We start from the raw sequence: 18761 nt of genomic DNA on the forward strand, positions 1-18761 counted from the left end.
GTGGATAGCATATGCTTGTAATATAAGTTCAACCATCGGACAAATCCAACCTAGTAATAGTTTAACGCGCCCTAGGGAGGAGAAGCTCGAATCTCGTCATGGTGACGAGTCCAATGCCATCAAGTTTTAACGAGTCCAACATAGGGAAAACTTGGAGTCTTTTTCATGTTTAGAGAGTTTGAAAAAGACAAAGAAAACAAAACTCCAGGGGGGTCCTTTTTCATAAATTTGTGTCCCTTGAGCCTAAAAAAGTATAAAATAATACTTGAGAGAACTGCTTGACCATTACGATCAAGGAGTACTTTTCGTAATTAGTGGCCTCGATCTAAAAAAGTAGAAAAGCGATCAAAGACACGATGTTTCATAGCCGATATCAAACTTGAAATGACAAAAGTCCGACAATCTTTTCATATTTATACGGTTGGAAAAAAACTCAAAGTGGACGGCCCTTTATTTCGTTTAACGAGTCAAAAAGAAAAACTCGGCAATATTTTCATCTTTTAAGTCAGAAAAGAGCTTAAAGAGGACTTTATGGACCAGGTGTATATGGATCATGACATGTACCAACCATCTCTGTTTCTGCACAAAAACATCACACCATAAGATCCATTCGACATAAATACATTATATATGTGGAAATTTGGTTAAAAAACTCAAAACCCTAATCAAAACTCCAAATTAAATGAAAAAACCCTAAACCCTATAGTGTAAAACTTTAATTTTTGGAAAAACACTATAAAAGGAGGGTATGGTAATTTCATTTTTACATTTACCTTGTGAGTTTTTACCTTTGGTGTTTTGGTGTGCAAACCTGAGTGAAGTTCTGAGCTCGATTCTGGCACCAACGATCCATGATTTCGCCCGAGACCTTTACCAAGTAAGTAATCTTTCCTTTGCGCTACATTTCAATGGTTTTTTTGTTCAATTTGATGTTAGGTAGGTGGTTTTGGGTGGATTTTAAAATCCAAATCCACCTCTCGGTCATCGCGGAAGATCCGCTCGGGTTAGTGACAGTCGAGCGTGATAACACGTACCACCATTGGGATCATTGCGAGAGATAGATGTACTCTTGTGACGATCGTGGGAAAAATGAATGACTGACCTCAAGTCGTCGCCGCTGTTTGAAAAATAGCCACGATGGCGCCGTAAAGTTAATTTTTTTTATAATTGATGCATTTAAGCTTATGGAAAGGACTCTAACAATTTTTTCCTTTGATGCAGGGCAACATGGCATTCGTGTGGCAGGAAACAACCCATGATATCAATGACGAACAAGCATTTAACGATCCCAGGTGTAGGAGAGCCCTACTTGCATGTGGATTGTTGAAATTCTTCCTCAATTCACATCTTCGAGCACAACCTAACTTGCTAGAGTTGTTAATATGCTCTTGGAACCCGACGGATGGGAAGTTCGTCATCTGGGGCAAATATATCGAATTTGATGCTACATATATATATTTTTTGACTAGGTTGTCTCGTCGCAGTGAGAGGCCGATCTTAGAGCATCAACGGGTCACTGACAAGACCTTAGATATGCTAATAGCACGGGTGTGCCCAGAGTCACGCAAATCAACCACTAGCGGTAAATTACATATCCCGACAGTGGAAGATTTGACTCTTCGCTCAGTATTATTAATGGTGACGAGAACAGCTGCCTCTCAAGCCCAACACGAGACAACAAAGACTCACCTTTGTCTAGCTCTTGATTTCCTTAACCAAACCATATATAACTAGGCAAAAGCAGTGGCCGTGAACATGAAGAGGCAGCTTACAAAGTGTCGTCGATCAGAGAGGAAGCAGTTTGGATATGGGTCTATCTTGATCCTGCTCATGCTGGAGCGGGTGCCGTCTCTTCAACTATAGGACATGGACTTATATAGGCCTGGGCTACAAGAGACCCGCATCACCCGCTGGGCACATGTTATGCCGCGAGGGGGTGGCAGTCGACTGATATCATGGGGGATGTTGTTATGAGAGTGGCTAGACCGCCAAAAGGTCATAGTCGAGGATTGGCCATATGTAGGCACGAACTTCTGTGGAGACCCCGACATGTTGCTTCCTGCTGGTGAGCAATGGGATGACAGAGGTAAAACACTTGAGTGAAACAACACACTATTTTGTGTTTTGTTTTTTATGATGTTTTTTAGAGTTTATCATGCATATGTCTTAATGATGTCCCTTATGTTACTTGCAGATGTGGGACCAGAGAGGCCTATAGGACTAGCTTCTGAGGCATGGAGGGACTCGTAGGGCAACAAAGAGTTGGCCCTGGTTCGCCTTGGAGGCAATGCAGAGGAGGAGATAGCCCGTAACCTTGAGGGCTTCACTAACGGGATCTCGGACTATAGGGAGATTGAAGAGGTCCCAGTAGAGTACTAGAGACACATAGTCGGAGTGACACCTAGGGTGCATATGCTCCTAAGACGAGCTGTTCAAGCAATGGTATGCTATAGAGAGCATAACCCACCGTAATAGACACCTTGGTTTTACTTTCTGCTGATTTTTTGAGAGACATGTGTCTCGGATGTATTGGACACAGACTCTATTTTTGACATACACACTTATTTTTTAAGCACCTCAGTGAGCCACACGATATATATATATATATATATATATATATATATATATATATATATATATATATATATATATATATATATATATATATATATATATATATATATATATATATATCTATATATATATATATATATATATATATATATATATATATATATATATATGTTATCTTATTGTGTCTAAATACTTTTATACAATGTTTGATTACATGTTGCGTAAATTTCTATCTAATACATGATTCGCTAATGCATCAGTTAATGTGTTTAATCTTCTTGAAATGTGTTAATATGTAATAAAATCAAAATTTCTTTCCAATAATTTCACACGTAAATACAACCTTAAAATCTGATTATCTCTGACGGAATAATGCCCATTAAGTTGGTGGAAAACAAGTTGAGAATCTAGATTCACAACCAATGCACAAATATCGAGGTTAATGGCCTCGGTCAGTAATTCAATGATAGCGTTATATTCAGCGAAATTGTTTGTGATACAACCCAGATAAATGCCCTGAAGATCTACTAACTCACCGTGAGGATCGTAGATCACCCATGCCGCAGAGGAAAGGTTCTGGGTACTACGACAGGTACATTCAACGAAACCAACGTAAGGTGTAGCAGACATCTACGAAGAAGTAAAAAGACACAATAAGTGGCAATTAAACCTAAACACCAAGCCATACAAAAAAACACACACTGAAAACACACATGCTGAAAACACACGTATGTACAAATCAGATACATGAAATTTATGCATAATATTTCTTCAGATAAAGCCCGTTTCGGGGCTTATCTAGAGGGTTCACTACAAAATCGATCAGCTCATAGGCCCCTTTTTGCAAAACATGTTTCATAATGTAAGGCCCATGCCACATAGGCTTGAATTTGCCTGCCCCCAACTTATCATTTGCTTGATCATAGAGCAGGACTAAATCTCCTTCAACGAAAGAACGAGGATGAATAGCTTGGCCGAAGTGAGTTTTCACTCTCTTCTTCTGCGCTTCAATGACTAGAGAGGCTAGTCGATGGGTCTCATCCAACCGCTCTAGGTAAAGAAGATGTTCTTCTACCAGAGTAGTCTTTGGGAGCAATTCAACGCCTAATTTAAGCGAAGGGATCTCACATTTGATCAAAAGGGTAGCCTCTAGGTCGTAAACGAATTGGAATGGGGTGAACCCGATGGCATCCTTCACTAAAGTTCGGTAGGCCCATAAGGTGGAAAACAACATCAGATGCCAGTTGGACTTGTGCATGCAAATGGTGCGTTGAAGCATTGTGACCAAAACTTTGTTGACAGCTTCTACTTGGCCATTGGCCTGAGGATAATACGACATCAAATTATCATGCCGCAAGCCCAACTGGGTTGTTAACTCGTCATCATATGATTACGGAAATGAGAACCATGATCAGTGACGATAGCCTGAGGGACTCTAAATCATGAAATGACATAATTAAATAAAAATTGCGCCACTGTCTTACCGTCATTAGTTAGCGTAGGCATCGCCTTGACCCATTTCATCAAATAATCAACGACAACGATGATATACCCATGCCCCCCAGCCGAGCGAGGTTTACAGGTCATATAATCAATCCCCCATTCGGCAAAAGGGCCGACAATAATGACATGGTGCAAAGGAGAAGGAGCCGCACGCATCTTCTGTTGGTAGATTTGGCACGCATGACAATAATGGATGGTGAGAATGCAATCCTTGAAAATAGACAGCCAAAAATAACAAGCGTGGAGTATCTTTTGAGCAGTAGCATACCCGGACATATGACCACCACAGTTGCCAGAGTGGCAGTCATTCAAGACTCGTTCGACCTCCTCAAACATTAGACAACGACGAAGAACAAAGTCAATGTCGACATGGTACAGGGTGTCCTCAATAATGCGATAGGGTTGAGAATGATGGAGAATACGTCGCCGAGTATCCTTCGACAAATTAGGACAAAAGGAGGATGTCTGAAGGTAGACAATAATATCCCTGTACCAAGGATTGAGGGTGCTAATCAAGAACAGAGACTCATCCGGAATATGGTCCTCTGATCGAGACGTCACCATTGCAGATGGTAGGGAGCAGAACAACTCAACGAAAGCAAATGATTTCTTAGACTTGGCTGTAGTAAACTCCAAGTCAAACTCTTGAAGGATGACGATCCACTTTGAGTACTTGCGCCCTAGTAACTGACATGACAAGATGTACGTCATTGGGTTGCAGTCAGAAATCACTATTGTGGTGCATAATAATATATAATGGTGGAAATGTTGGATAGCATGAGTGACGACCAATGCCAACTTCTTGACATAGGCATATCGAGTTTTCGGTCAAGTAGATTGCGGCTGAGATAGTAGACAACGTGCTCAGTACCATCATCATCGTCTTGGACCAGAACCATGTAGATGGTGCTATTAGAAGTGGTCAAATAAAGAGTATAGTCACGGTGATATATAGGAGGACATAACAAAGAAGCAAAAACAAGGAGCGCCTTGAGCTGTTAGAATGACTCTTGTGCAACAATGTCCTAGACAAAAGGGGTATCCCACTTTAATAACTGTGTATAGCCTTTGGCTACTTCAGCATAGTTTGGAATAAAATGGCATAAAAGATTTGCTTTACCCTGCAAACTCTGCAATTACTGCAAAGAAGTAGGGGGAGGAAGATTCAATATGGCTTCAACCTTGAGGGGATCCAGGCGAATGCCATCTTTGGAGACGAAAATCCCAAGAAGTCTACTGGATTCAATGCAAAAGACACATTTATGGGGATTAAGATGGATACGATAGTGTCGACAGCGAATAAATATTTCACAAAGGTGATTTGGATGGTCTTGGCACTTCGCTAAATAAGCTGGAAGGTCATCCGGGTAAGGTTGTACAATGTGCCGAATATCATGAAATGCATAAGACATTGCACGTTGGAAGGTAGCACTGGCATTTTTTAGACCGAAAGGGAGTTTTTTATAGGCGAAAGTACCCCACGGGCAGATAAAGGCAGTCTTGTGTTGATCCATAGGCGATATATTGATTTGGTTGTAACCAGAGAAGCCGTCCATAAATGAATAAATCTCACTCCCTGCACACTCATCAATGAGATGGTCAATGAAAGGTGTAGGGTAGTTATCTTTGGGACATGCACAATTAATGTCGCGATAATCAACACATACCCTAATAGTGCCTTGCTTCTTGGTCACAGGGACAATACTAGAAACCCAATCTATGAGTGAGATAGGGTAAATAAAACCAACTTTAAGAGGCTTTTCAACTTCCGCTTTGATAGTTGTAGCCTTTTGGGGGTGCACAAAGCGTAGACATTTTCGAATAGGTTTAGCACCCAGATACATAGGTATTTCATGCACCGCAATGCTAGGATTGATGTCGGGAATCTCTTCATACGACCAAGCAAAAACATCATGAAATTATCAAAAAATATTAGTATAAAGTCAAATCTCCTCCAGAGTACAGGTTACTCCAATGTGAATATTCTCAACAATTCCTGGGTTAACTGAGATGTCGATAGGTTGAGTTTGCATAATGCTCCCCATATTTCCTTCAAAAAAAACTTGATGGACTTGGATAGGTGTCTGAAGGGGTTGGGAGGGGACACAGGAAACAAACTGCTCAAGAAAAGTAAGCATAGCCCCATGGGTAGGGAGAAACGAGGAATGATGGTGATGATCAGACCAAGGGGGTTCCTTAAAAGACATAGTCTCGATAATCACTTCATTAGAAGGAAAGAATTTCTGTAAGGGATCTGAATAAGTGCCATCTCCAAGCCATGGGTCTGGATGTACGAGTCAAGAGCCTTACTCGAAGGAGTAGGTTCAGGAAATGCGGCTGATGCAGAAACAATTTCGACGTAGTTGAGCTCGACAGGACTCAACGGCATGACATCGCCCCAAGATTCTACCTGATTAGTGGGAGGAAGAACACAAGGATTAGAACAAACAAAAATAATATTGATGGGAGCGATGTTGGGAGGTAGGAATGAAAAAACACCCATGAGGGCAGGATCTTAAAAAGTCCAGCACCCACACTCTCATATGGAATGGAGGTATGCTCCACAAAAGGCACGTTGCCATCAGAAGAAGAGGAAGCGAAGAAGGATAGCTGGTCTACTGTGACAATCTTCCCTTGATGGGGAAAATGAAGGACACAAAATAGAGATGAAGCCATGGCTCGCATGGCATATGTCCAACTTCGTCCCAAGAGGAGGTTGTAAGTCAAATTGGCATCAACAACGTCGACCTTTACTTCGACTATCTTCCCTTCTAGGGTAATAGGCAAACGTGGGAGTATACCATAAGGATAGGAATCTCTCCCATCGAAGGCTTCCAAGGTATTGGGAGACTAGCTCAGGGTCAGAGAACCGATAGCCTTCCAACAAGCAATGGACATGATGCAAGTAGAAGCACCTTCATCAATAATAGTGCAGTGAATATTCTTAGAATTGATGATGACTTGAATAAGGAAGGCTATTTGGTGAGGCAGTCTCGGTACATGATTTTCCAGGTCAAAAGTGATCAAATCTGAATCAGCTGGGTCAATGCCACCGATGGCCGATAGCAATGAATTCCTCTGGGAGGGATAGATCTAGAGGACCTCTAATGCGGACATAGCCTAGGGAGCTTGGGCTAAGTCCTCAACGATGCTATAATGCTGGGTAGCACGAGCATTAGGGTTGTAGGAAGACTTCTGGAGCACTCCTTTAGGAGGAGGTCGAATGACCGACTCAGTACTAGGTCGCTCGATATGGAGTGGACCCGAACTGGACAAAGGAGCACTGGAGGGGACCTCAGTTTCCTTCCTAGCAGGAAAAGTATACTCTTTTGACCATGTACTGATATGGATGGGAATTGTCCGAGCCATAAAAAATTGAGGGCCAAAGGGGGAAGAGGATTGAGATGGATCAGCCACCATTTGAGTCTGCTATGAGGGAAAAGGCTCTTTGAGCATAGCAGGAGTCCCAGGGGCACCTTTTAACAAACGACTAACTTTAGACTGCCTTGGGAAATTTTTAGTATAGTGACCCTCGTCGCAAATAAGACAAGGATACTTAGGTTTGTGCTTGGAACCTTCCTCGACCAAAGGCTTAGGGGGATCCTGCTTTGGTTGATCAGCTTTATTCTTTCCTTTTCCCTTCTTCTTACCTTTCGAAGTTTTGTTCGCTGCGGTGGACTGGATGATTTTAACCTAGGAAGTTTTACCAGAATTGGATGAAGCCTGGGAAGCATTTTCATTTGGAGCATTAGAATTTTACTTCGCAGGGCTGGCAGAAGCATTTCTAGAGGACACGTTAACATAACTAATGACACCGTCGACAGATGGTATTGACATAGCTTGGGAAGTTCTAGGTCGCAGGGCGTCTGGTAAATAATCATATAGCGTACCAGACTAAGAGTAAACCAAGTCAACGTACTAAGCAAACGCAATGGCCTACTCTTCAGTCACAGATGCCCCCATAGCAATGTTCCGGGCTATCAGACCGATGAATCAAGTTGTAAACCAGTCAGTCAGAAGCTAGTCGGGGATCCAGAACTTAATTAAATGACGACGTCACCTCCATTCATGGATGTGGTCAGAGATATGCATATCTGTGTTCACTTTCAAGGATTTCAGGAGGTTTGTGCCCATTTCATATCGAATCAACAACTGAAAATCAGTTAAAAATTCTATAGCAACCGAGTTAAAGTCCTGAAAAGTTCCACTAGCTAACTCAATATACCATTTTGCGGCAGAGCCAATGAGAGTCTGTTGGAATAGGTGGAGCTGGATTGAATCATCAAGCCATGAATTGGATGAACATCATAGGTGATAGGTCATGACATGAGCTTGGGGATCTTCTCCAGCCTTACCGTCAAATTTGGGACAATCACCGGGAATCATAGTTGGAAGCGATGACCAATACGGATTATGAAGAATAGGATCACTTGTAAGATTGGGCACATCCGATTATTCCAACATCGCCAAAAATGGTAATTGATGATTGAAGGACATCTGAGGCCATGGGTAAGAAACAGCACCAGAGTTCCATTCAGTTCTCGGTTGCCCCCATTGATTTTATCCGGATGGATTTGGCCCATAAGGGTTTTGTTGGTAGGGATTTTTTCCATAGCAGTTATAACTGTAACTAGATGGTTGACCTTGGATTTGACCCCCAACATTCCACTGATTACCAACCTGACCCACAAGAGCAACATATGGTTGCTAGAAATTCTGATAAGGGTTAACCTACGGTTGTTGATAATTTTTGTATGGGGCAAATTGAGTTTTACCTTGGGGCTGTTGGAAACCATAAGGTGACTGGGCTCCAAACTGAGCCTAGGGACCAGGCTGCATTTGAAGAGCAGGTTGGGTTTGGAGCCCAACTTGAGTTTGATTACCAGATTGGGTTTGGAGCCCAGAATGGGGTTGAAAAGCAGGTGGAGCTTGAGAAGCAAAGAGCATTTGAGTGCTCTATTGAACAAGCCAGACAGATGTCGTTGGGAAAATTGAGGCCGAGCCATCTGGCTAGAAGGTTAACCTGGTTGAGATTGAGGTTGATCTGTTTGCCCAGAAGGTTGAGCTTGATGGATATTGGGTTGACCTTGCACAACCGAGGGTTGATCGGACTAACCAGATGATTGAGTAGACTGAACAATTGGTTCGCCTTGTTGGATTTGAGGCTGACCAATTTGTCCAGAAAATTGACTAGGTTGGATAGTGGGTTGGCCTTGCTGGATGTGAGGCTATCCGACTTGTCCAAAAGGGTGACCTTGCTGGATACCAGGTTGGCCTTATTGTATGTAAGATTGTTCCGGATTACCAGAAGGTTGCCCGAAGTGTGTGAAATATGAACCACTGAAGGCCGAAGGTTTTCTCTGGAAGGGTTGTCCTTGTGGGTCGACAGTTTTCCCTAGATAAGATTGTCCGTAATATGGCTATCCATGAGGTGGTTTCCCATAAGACGGCTGACCTTGATAGGGTGGACCTTGCAAATTTGAAGGTTGTGCTTGGCCACCATGATAATTGGTGGTACCCAAAGCAACAGACAACGCAACCAAAACCTCAACCGCAGGTTGAGACGACATAGGTCCAGGGTGATAAATATGGGCTCCTCTCATAATAATGAAATGGATTTTGTGGATCTGGATTCTAAAGGGCTTGGAAATATTGATCATATGTCCCCCTTGATGGAATGGAACTAGAAGAAGGTGGGGCACTAAGGATAGGATTAATAACTCCAGATGTGGATGCCGACGGACCACTATTTGTAGGACAAGTTGAAGGTCTGGAAATAGTGTTCACAACTAAAGATGCAGTGATGGAACTGAAAAAAGGGGCTGAAGAAGCCACACAAATGGTTGGAATAGTCGAAACAGATGTGACAGTCACATTGTGAATCTAGGCTGTAAAAGGCTCCGAAGTCAGAGTGATGGTATGAGACCACATGGAACTCATAAGGGGAGATCTAGAACCCATGATATCAACCAAATCATTATTGCTTGAAGGCAATGTGATACCAAGAGAGGTGAGACGGAAGGGTGAAGTTTTTGTAGGTATAGGGATTTCACCGCTTGCCATAAAGGTTTCTTCACCTAAGACGAGGTTCATCTCATCCATGTCGGAGGAAGACATTGGTACTAAAACACCAGAAGAAGTAACAGGAAAGTCTTCTTTGGAAGGCTCCCAAATGGGGTTCTAATGAATATCGTAAGACTCATCCTCTAGAGTGCAATATTTAAGCGGTTGGATACTCAGAATGACAAGAAGAATATCACTAACAACCGGTACCTTAGAAGTGACAGAAGATGGAGATCCTTGGTCACTTGTAACGGGAGATGGGATTAGTGATTCTACCAGGATGATTTAACTCAAAATCCCTAGGGAAAACTAACGAGTAAGGAAAATAACCCTACGCAAACTAAAACACAAACAAGATCTAACAAGGTAAATGTGAGCTTGGCCGAATAAATTTTAAGACACAGGAACAGAACTTGACCTTTTCATCTTTAGAGAGTCGAGAAAAGGGCGAAAAGATGACTCTAGTCACCTTCGCATATTTAATGAGCCTAAAAGGACAAGTGCTCAGATGGACCCTTTTTTTAAGGAGTCCGAAAGGGAACAAAAGTGACTACTCTAGAGAACTAGGCAAAAGGTTTACCAAACAACCCGTAAAACTGAATATACACCTTAGCAATCATATGAAAACCAAGGACTTTCCGTACAACAGTCAATCTTCCCGAATGCTGTGTTCGGTGCGTTACGGTTAGCAAGGGAGTAGACACGACTTCCTAAGGATATAGGATGATAACCTAGTGGGGTCTCCCAACATATACATGACGGTACTAGGAGCGCAATTCCGTACTAGCAGCTATTGAGTCACAGAAGGAGGAATCATCCAACCTTAAGTGAAAGCAATAGTGACTAGGTTTAACAATGTTGGAGAACGTCTCTAGCCTAGACCCCTAGATAATGTGCGTTGTGTTCCAATGCATTGTTAGGTTCATTCAGTTCATTTTGGAGTTTATCTTGAATTATGTTTCAATTTCTAGGCCTTACCGTATGTATATCAAAACATAGGATGCAACTAGAATGAGTAAACCATCTTTCACGTCAATGAACACCTACTTGCAGAAAGGTAGAGAGATCATTCCCAGACCAAGACAAAACCAAGACCAGAAAATGAAATCACTAAGAGACACAATACATGAACAAATCAATTCCTACAGTGCATTGATACTACTAATGACAGATTCAAAGTTTGCCTTCCAATTTTTCAAACATGAAAACTTGAAATGCAAATATACTTTCACTTTCATATACTAAATGAATGCAATCTTTTGATTTTGATAGCTTTGAATTCTAAAGAAACAAACAAGAAAGCATGAACCGATTGATCCAAACAATTGTAATCTATGTCTGGTAGTGAAAAATCGAATCAATATCAAAATTGGTTCAATAATTAACACTAAGCATCAACCAGCAAGAAACAAGCAATGGAAAAAATCTCAAGCAAACCAACAAGACAGCTGTGGATGAACCTTGGACAGACAAGAAACCAAGCCAAATAATTCAAAACTTGAAAAATCTAGGTCACAAAGCCAAAAATACAAGATTCACTCAATGAAGCCAAAGAGCAAGCACCTTAACCAGAAGCAATTAAAACAAACTAATAGGCAAGAGAAAGACAACAAGGGATTAACCAGACTGGTAAATTTAGGAGGTAGAATTGAAAAAAAAACTCTACAGGAATCGTTGCGGGCGTAACACCAGTAACTAGGGATGATCAGCCACTAGTCATAGCAACAGAGCAATGTAGTCGTGAGAGTACACATCTCTTCCGCGACGGGGCGATTTCAGGAATCGTCGCGGCTGTACGACAGGATTCAGGGACGCATAGAATTTTAAAACAGATATAGGGTGACATTGGCGTGATTGTTAAGTTTTTCTAGTGATGAACTTAAAAACAATGGAAAATGAATGAAAACTCCCAAACAAAGACTAGACTATCCTTACAGGCAATAAAGGGATTTCCCAAATTGACCCAGGTAACCCAAAACACTAATGGTTTAACCCCAAAATTCAAGAGACACTAAATCAAAATCAAACAAAAGAAAACAAGAGAAAAACATACGAAGGACTCCCCAGTGGAGTTGCCAACTTGTGAAGTAGGAAAGTGTTCCCTCTATAGACAGAGGCAACCCCTCTAGCCCTAGAGTGGGTCTAGTCACAGCAAAGACAAAACAACAATTGATTCCCTTAAATAGTCATCGTTGGAGGTCTACCTCAAACCGGTGGTTGATGAAGTTTTGTCGTGCTGCTCTAGCTTCCGTTTCTTTCTCCTTAACGAACGATCAACCTGAAACACAAAGCACGTAACTGGGAAACAACAATGATCTATTTACTCATAAAGTCAAGAAATCATGAGCTATCAAGTAAATTCCATACAAGACATAGGAAATCATCATTGATTGTATTAATAATGGATCAAGAGCAAAGCTTACAACCAAGTATTGACATCGCAAACCTTCTCGTAGGGTCCAGCCAGTATGTTTCTTCAAGCATTCACTCTTCAAGGATGGGTCTCCCAAATGGACAATATCTCTCCCTCACTTACAAGCTTTAATACAAAGTTAAGGGCTTTCCACAACCTCTTACAAACTTATTAACAATCCCACACTTGCCACACTCACACCAAAGCTATCTATAAAACTCAAAAGTACTAGCAGCACTTCCTAACCAAAAGAACTAGTAGATCATAACAATGGTGAGTGATTTGATAGGAGAAGGAGTCTAAATGAAATTACGGAGAAGGAGCTCATCCTTAAGGAAGGTAGCACTAAAGATGAAACTACCATCCCAGAGGGGGAAGGGCGACCCAAACTGACCCAACAACTAGGTCTAGAGACATCCAAAAGGCCGACTGTTGGAACAAATTTGCCCAATCTGGATTGTCACTAGCCATAAACTAAGTCTCCCCGATGGCATCGCTAGGAGGCAATCCACACAGACCCATCGTCGTGATATCTAGCTAATAGCCTCGCGCCGGGCCTAGGAATCCGACCGTCGCGGGAAACAGATGTACACCTGCGATGGGGTCGCGATGAGACCGTTTATGACATGGCATCGTTGCATATATTAAGGTTTTACTCGCAACGAGGTAGAAAATTAGGGAAGGAGTGTCAATTTGCAGCATCAGAGAGCATTTGCTTAATCTTCTTACATTGGTGGGAAGATATGAACATGTTTATTTGACACATGACACAGCAGACGGACTGAGATGAGGGCAGTGCAAAATTACTGTGTAACAGTAGTCACAACAAGCTCATTCACCCACCTCCCACTCTGAAAGATTCGTCGCCAGTGGCCTACCCGTACAGCAACATTTCTCGTAACCCAGTACAATGTAGTTCAAGACACTCCAGCACTGGTCATCGACACAATTATTTACATTTATACAACAAGCAGCACACAGGGCTGAAAGGATCCATAAGGACCTACCCAAGGAACATGAACAACAAGCAAGGAGGTTGTAGGAGGTGAGAGATGAGCGCGATCACCTATGGCAAGAAAATACAGATTTGCAAGCCCAGATCGATCAAGTCATGCAACAATTCAGGTCATTATGGCCAACCATCATCAATGCAAATACAGAAGCACCGACGGACATCGCTACCTGCACACTAGTCAACTGTTGCAACCACATCCTAATGACATGCTCGAACCTTGTAGCTACCAATACCAATATGAAGAGGAAGCTGGAGACAGTGAGATCAGCACTATCGAACCCAGTGGAGATCTCCATGGGGACAATCGATGGAAAATTCATGGAACTAGAAGCAAAGAAACAAGCCTTAGCCGATGCCCTCACCAATGGCTATGCTCTAATGAAAAAGATCCATGACTGGTCAGGAAGTCTGGTGCTGAATAACCACTTGGTATACCCACTTAGGGAGCAAATACAGACCCTATTTTCTAGCACAAATGACTTTACAGACCTCGCCTAACTATAGAAGATCAACGACCAAATTGATGCCATTCAAGCCCAAGTTGATCATATTAAGGAGGAGTCCTTGAAGATGAAGAAGGTAATCGGAGATCTGCAGCCATCGGTTTAGATGCAGGTTTTAACTCTGAAGGAGGTGTGTGACTCCAGCGAGTAACAATGGAGCGACCTGCAAAGCTAGCGGCCAACAGAGCTAATGTCGAACTCGGCCGAGGCATTCACTCAACATGTTGATGCAATCCTCGCCTGATGGGACACAACCATTCAAATATACAAAGACTTCAGGCAACAGACCATGACCACTATTTTGGAGTTGGAGCCTTTGTTAGGAACAGGGGAACCTTAGGGGCAAGAAAGTGTAGTAGAGACAGATTCTACTTCGCGAGAAATGGTCGAGGCAAAAGAAGCACTGGCCCAGATATCAATAGAACCAGTGCAATTAAAAGTATAACCACCACCCATAGAGGCCATGGAAGTACCAGACGGAGCGACTGAGGTCGAAATGAATTGACTCAAGAATGAGTCAAAGAATTATGGTTGGGACCTGTTGGGGCCTTCGTTTAACTTTTAAAACGTTTTGATCAATTTTGGTTGACAAAAGGATGAGAAGGAAATGGGTGGCAACAATGGTTGGCTTACGGAGGATTCATTTGGACAGCATGGCAGCAAGGTGACAATGGAAGACAAAGGCAGCCGAGGGGGTGAGAAGGTGCAAGAACAACCAAGGGGGAGAGTAGCTGAGTAGGAACTAGAAGTCTAGGTGGCAAAAAGGAATATAAAAGGAAAGGGCTAGAAAATAAGGGAGTTTGATTGATTAGATAGTCAGCAAGGCTATTGGAGTTGGCAAGAGGACATCTAGTTGCGGCAGATGGATAGAAGAATTCAGGAGTTTAGGTGACTTGGGCCTTTGAGGCTAAGATCGAACCCATGGATCTAAACTGGGAATTCCTTGTAGTTGCTTACGATGAATTTTGAAGTTATATTGTACTATTTATTGTTAAGTTAATAGAAAGAAAGGCTAGACTGGTTGCGGATTATGATGTGTAAAGATCCCCTGGTGTGATGAATCTATAAAAAAATTGAATGTCCCATCAAATGCATGTAGTTAGTAGTTCTGGTGTAATCACTGTTATGCTGTTATCTCTACTAATGAATATATATTTGTTATTGGATGATGCTCGGTTAGTGCTTCCTTGGTTCCATGTTGAACCTTTCTTACTTCCGTTCGCGGCACACCTCGGGTGAGACTCCTTACCCTTTGGGTAAGGTGAAAATGCCTGCATTTTCCTAGACTAAAACATAGCATTGTTGGCCCTCTGCACCTAAATCCAGGGTATTTTCTCCCTGATGACTCTTTCGAGCAACCAATTAGACAAGTGAACATTGGCACAGAGGTAGAGCTGAAATTTACGAAGATCGGGGACTACTGGGATGATGTCGCAGTAGATAAGGTTGCTGAGATGTTCTCTGAGTATCAGGATTTTTTCCCTACAAATTTTTCATAATTGAAAGGAATAATAGGGTACTTGGGTGTAATGAATATCACCTTGAAGTTGGATGCGAAGTCGGTTAGGCAAAGGTCCTATCGCCTTAATCCCAAGTATAAAGAAAAGGTTTGCTTGGAGTTAGATAAGATGTTGGAAGCATGTATTATTGAACCAGTAGTAGAGTCTGACTGGGTGAGTCCAATGGTAGTCCAGGAAAAGAAACAAAAGGGTGAAATATGAATTTGTGTAGATCTCAGAAAGCTTAATGATGCTTGCATTCATGATCCTTTTTAGACACCATTCACAGATGAAGTACTAGATAACATTGAAGGCTAGCAGGCCTATTCATTCATTGATGGGTTCTATAGATACCATCAAATTAAGATCGCACCAGAAGACAGGAGCAAGATGACCTTCACAACTAAGTGGGGATGTTTTCAGTATATTGTAATGCCTTTTGGAATTAAAAATGTGCCGGAAATATTCTCATGTGTAGTCATCACAATGTTCAAAGAGTTCATTCAAAAAAATTAGGAGGTTTATTTTGATGATTGGATGATGTTTGGATTGGTAAAGTGCCATGTAGCCAGTTTGCACTTGATGTTGGATACATGCCGAAGGTATCACATTACACTGAACTTGAAGAAATTTTGTTTTGTGTCCCTTTCAGAATTTTGCTAGGTCATGTGGTACGAAGATAAGGACTAATGGTGGACCCTGCTAAGAACACGACTATAATCAATTTGGAGGTGCCAAGGAGTGTTAAGTAGCTATGCGCAACCCTAGGTCATCCTGGATACTATCGAAATTTCATCAAAAGCTATGCTCAGATTACCATGCCTATGGAGAAACTGTTGAAAAAGGATGTTACATTATGTGGGGATGAAGAATGTCAGAGGAATCTAGATGCATTGAAGGAGAAAATGGTCACCGCGCCGATCCTAGTCTTCCCGGATTGGAAGAAGGAATTTCATGTGCATGTGGATGCATCATGTATTGCACTAGGAGTAGTGCCGACACGGGACGGTGAAGGAGAATTGGATCACCCTTAAGGAATTGCGAGCAAGAATTTCTCTAAGGCTGAAAAGAATTATTCGATGACAGAGTGCAAAGGGTTGGCTATGGTGTATATGCTCCAAAATTTTAGATACTACCTATTAGGTGGACATTTTAAGATGTATACAGACCATTCTGCATTAAAATACCTAGTCAACAAGCTTGTGTTACGGGGAGGAGGATATGCAGATGGCTGTTGTTGTTTCAGGAGTATGATTTTGAAGTAATTGGGAAACCAGGGAAATCAAATGTAGGGCTAGATAATCTATCACGCATTGAATCAGGAGATGACCCTACCAATTTGGAGGAAGGGTTGCCTGATGTTCAGTTCTTTGCAGTGTGCATAGTGGATAATTACTTTGCAGACATTATCCACTTCCTAACTATAGGAACGGCTCCAGAGGGATACACTAGTCAAAAGAAGAAGGAATTAGTGGTGCGCATGGTAGAATTTTCTATTATTGTAGGCCATTCATATAATATGGGATTGGACGAGATACTACGATGCTATGTGCCTGATTTTGAACAAAACAATGTCCTTGCTGAAGCTCATGGAGGAGCTACGAGAGGCCATTATGCAGGAAAAGCAACAACGCAGAAGATTTTCGCACTGGATTGTGGTGGACAACGCTGCATAAGGATTCCAAAGCATATTGTAGGGCGTGCGATGCATGTCAGAGAACTGGTAGCCATTGTAGAGGGATGAGCTACCTCTGAATCCACAGGTATCATTGCAGCCATTTGAGAAATGGGAAATTGATTTTGTGCGACTGATTCAACCTCCAGGAAAGAAGACCGATGTGTGATATATCATCACCGTGACCTAATATTTGACTAGATGGGCAGAGGCACAACCTATGAAGGACTGTACATTGGAAATAGGAGCAGAATTTTTATTTGAATATGTGTTGACTAGGTTTGGTTGCCAAAAATTTTAATGAGTGATCATGGTACACATTTCCTCAATGAAATGATCAGTGCGCTGATAGAAGAATTCCAAGTTTATCATCAGAAAAGTATTCAATATCATCCTCAAGCTAATGGGATGGTTGAAGAATTTAATAAGATATTGGAGAATGCGCTGACAAAGGTTTGCAACGCACAGTGGAACGACTGGGACATGCGCATACTAGCAATGTTATGGGCTTACAGAACTACTTGTAAGAAGCTTACTGGTTAGACACCATTTAGGTTCGTCTATGGCATACAGGGTGTAATGCCTATGGAGTACATTGTGCCTAGTCTACACATAGCGGCGTTTATAGGAATTGAAGATAGTGAAGCCTTAGAAGAGAGGCTCGCGTAGCTAACAGAGCTTGAGGAAGATAGATTTTTGGTTGGATTCTATCAACAGGTTCATAAGGAATGCAAAAAGGAATGGCACGATCGACACATCAAACTGCACACCTTCAAGGTAAATGATTTAGTTTTATTATATGATAGTAAGTTTGATAACTTTCTAGGAAAATTTCAGATGCATTGGCTGGGGCCACATGTTATCAAAGAGATTACAGATGGTGGAGGAGTTTCACTCGTGAAGTTGAATGGAGATCCATTTCTGAGAAAGGTAAATGGAATCCGCTAAAGCCATACACCGGGGATCCAACCCAATGACTACATAATGGTAGCATAGTCTTACCATTACAGGAAGTTGCAAAGAGGTGTGGGACTATAAACTACACTGTCCGGTTCATAGAGCTATGTGACCAGGAGTCTACATGGAATAGGATGGTGTCATAGTATCAGTAGAAGCGCGAAGGGAGAGACCATGCAACACAACCAGAAAGTGAAAATTACCATCATTTTTCATGATTTGACAGTGAGGAGGTGGTTAAGAGGAGAGGGGGGTGGGTGGAATTTAAGGTTGAATTTAAAAGTGAAATATTTGGAAATATGCTACCAATATAGGATTTATGGATGGATTTTGGGGAGAACGATTGAATTGGAATTCTAATTCGCCTATAAATTACGTGTGGTTGTCCAACAAGAAACACTTTGCATTCCTAGAATTTCTGTGTTGAGTTGTTGAGTGTTGATGAATCCTCAACTTTACGCAGATTTGGTCGTTGCTTCTATGTTTGAGAAGTTATTTGAAGACACTCAACAGTTTATTCTCTCCACAATGTCTGGACCAGCAGAAACCGCTAATACTA

Source organism: Pinus tabuliformis, chromosome 2_1 (assembly GCF_031772625.1).
Source record: "Pinus tabuliformis cultivar Carrire ecotype Pingquan chromosome 2_1, CPIR1, whole genome shotgun sequence".
In the NCBI taxonomy this organism is placed as follows: domain Eukaryota; kingdom Viridiplantae; phylum Streptophyta; class Pinopsida; order Pinales; family Pinaceae; genus Pinus; species Pinus tabuliformis.